Source organism: Gavialis gangeticus, unplaced genomic scaffold (genome assembly GCF_001723915.1).
Source record: "Gavialis gangeticus isolate Ggan-Ray unplaced genomic scaffold, GavGan_comp1, whole genome shotgun sequence".
In the NCBI taxonomy this organism is placed as follows: Eukaryota; Metazoa; Chordata; order Crocodylia; family Gavialidae; genus Gavialis; species Gavialis gangeticus.
This window is the reverse complement of record NW_017729009.1, coordinates 20,684,850-20,688,007: the sequence shown is the minus strand read 5'-3', so window position 1 is coordinate 20,688,007 and position 3,158 is coordinate 20,684,850.

The window sequence follows — 3,158 nt, the reverse complement described above, 5'->3', positions numbered from 1 at the left end:
TCAATGGGGAAACTCCAGTCTTTTTACACTGCACGTCCGACGCCCGGACATCCAGCGGGGCCAGGCGCTGCAGTTGCCGGGGCGCAATGAATGCTTTGAGGAGCGGTAGTACACTGAGGTCGGTTTTACCCCCACACACACACAGACCCCGCGCACACGCACGCACACACACACACACACACCCCGCGCACGCCCGGGACTGCGGGGCTCGCCCCCCGGGGAGGAAGCCGCCGGGACGCAGGGCAGGGCAGGGCAGGGCAGGGCAGGGCAGGGCAGGGCAGGGCAGGGCAGGGCAGGGCAGGGCAGGGCAGGGCAGGGCAGGGCAGGGCAGGGCAGGGCAGGGCAGGGCAGGGCAGGGCAGGGCAGGGCAGGGCAGGGCAGGGCAGGGCAGGGCAGGGCAGGGCAGGGCAGGGCAGGGCAGGGCAGGGCAGGGCAGGGCAGGGCAGGGCAGGGCAGGGCAGGGCAGGGCAGGGCAGGGCAGGGCAGGGCAGGGCAGGGCAGGGCAGGGCAGGGCAGGGCAGGGCAGGGCAGGGCAGGGCAGGGCAGGGCAGGGCAGGGCAGGGCAGGGCAGGGCAGGGCAGGGCAGGGCAGGGCAGGGCAGGGCAGGGCAGGGCAGGGCAGGGCAGGGCAGGGCAGGGCAGGGCAGGGCAGGGCGGGGCGGGCGGCCGCGCTCAGACATCGCTCCCGGCTGCCCGTCCCTGAAGAGGCGGGCACCGCACTCTACTTATTGGCGCTGCCAAGTGGCTCCCTGTGGTAGCGGTGGGCGAGCCTGTCCCCCGCTTCCAGGCGCCCTGTTCCTTGGCTAGGTCTGCTGTACTGATGAGCACGGGGCGAGCAAGCAAGCGCCTGCGGTCTAGGCCGCCCGGGGCATGTCAAGCCTGCCTGGGGGGTTTTGTTCTCTTTGATGCCCTCGAAAGCAGATCTTTCCTTCCAGGGTCCTGCAGCCAAGAGCATCGACGATCCGTTTAGCTATGCTAATGCCACCATGCCTCCAGGGCACTGGTAAAAAGCTCTCCAGACCTTCATCTTGTTCAAACAGATCGTCTCCCACAACAAAGGCAAAGGGTAGACGTCGCTTATGGAAGCACTGCATGTTGTTAAGAGATGAATCTAAGCACAGTGGATTTTTAGGCACTTAACACTGCTGCAGCACAGGGATCCTCGGGCTATAACGACACATCCAAATGTTCATTCCCTTCTTGTCCAATTATAATATGGTGTCTGGCTTCATCTTTTCTTCCTCTTAAATACCACAACCACATGTTAGACTTTGAATCCCCTTGGTGGATGCATTATGTGGGGCAGATGCTGGTTATACGCTTTGGGACCAAAAGAACCCCCCAAGGGTTCAAAAATCAGAGCCTCTGGCTGGTTTATAAGAATAGTAGCAGCCTTAGGGGAGGACAAACTGGGTGACCGCCTGGGGCCCCACACTTTAGGGGGCCCCAAAATTTTGCCACAAATTTTTTTGGGGGTGAAGTTTTTGCAAGGAAGTGGCTCTATTTGCATTTTAACACAAGGCAAGTTATCTAATTCCCCCAAAGAATATTAAAAAGATCCACAATACAACTGTGGTGGGTTCAGGGGCCCCAAATGACTCTCTCGCCCAGGACCCCAACAACCCTAAGGCCACCACTGACAAGAATCTTTTCCTTTTTTTGGCTAGGAAAGCAAACAAGTCTGAAAACTGCTGAAACTTAAGGATTTCTCAGGACAAATATAAGTTGAGCTAGGGTTTTCAGGAACAGATTGGGTGAAATCCTGGTCAATTGTCATTAAGTCAATGACTTTTGTAGTTTTGAGAAACCATGAGCATTTGAAATACTATTGATTCTAAAGACCCGAATCTTAATAGCCACCTAGGGACAAGTACTTTTCTCTATAAAATACTGAAAATGAGACTCAGATTAGACTCAGACATAAGAAGCACTAGTGTTTTCAGAGAGCGCATAGAGCCTTTCATTATAGTGACACTGACACACACAAATAGGGGAGTCAGGTTGAGAAGATCCATTAGCTGTAAGGGAGGAGAAAGGAAGTGAGAGGATGAAAATATTCGCAAGGCACGGATCCTTTTGTAGAAAGGGAGCCTGCAAATAAAACATTAACACACATTTGGGACACCTGTCCAAAGGACTGTTTTGCGGAAAACCCAGGGCTGTGGGAAAAACAGGAAAATGTATCCCACAGAGAAAAGTTAGAATTTCATTCTGGGCCATTTCATTATCTTCCCCCTTGCAAAAAAAATAAAAGTTACCTACCTCATGCTGATGATAAGATGTAGTTCAGTGACTTACAGAGTTGGTCTAAAACAGAAAAAAAAGTTTATAGTTTTAAATTGAAATTTCAGATTTCTGAAATACTTGAAAACCAATATTTTTTTCAGGTAATGATTTTTTTTCTAAGCTTGTTCGTTTCTTTTTCTGTCAATGGTGTTTGCCAGTGGAAAAAAAATGAAAATCCGAATTTCAGTTTTTACCTGCTTCAATGAAAAGGTAAGTAACAGGAGGAAAGAAAGACAGAAGTTAATTGAGTACATAGAAGAGGTCAACAGATACACATATCATGTGGCTGAATCTCAGTTATACATTATATATATACACTGCTTGCTGTTGGAAGGTTATTGAAAAGCTAATAATATGCACTAGATTTTAAAAGTGAGCTTTATTTTCCCTTTCTACACTGCCGAATTGGAGGCAGGAATAATTTTTCATTAACAATTTTTAGATTGATCTCACTTGAATATTTAAATACCTAATTTGTATAGATTAGATACAAAAAGGTAGACTGGATTAAGTCTCTGTTGAAAAGTGGGTGTTAGTGTTCTGAATTTTTTTCAAAGGTTATTCATGCATTTTGTGCATACAGGTTACCTTGACTACACATGCAAATCAGTAGCTGATCATACAGGTGATTAATTTTGTCCATGTGTGCATGCAATTATTTAACTCTGATACTAAATTATAGCAAATATGAATGCACGCTAGGAACAAAATTGCACACGATTTTTGCATGTGAAATTATAAGTTTTCCTCTCAGATAATCTATACTGGAAGGCTAATCAGAAAAAAACATAACAAAATTAGACAAACTGTTTCATAATGTGTATAGTTAATCCAAATTAAGAACTAGAGGTGTACCGATACGTCAGTCCAATA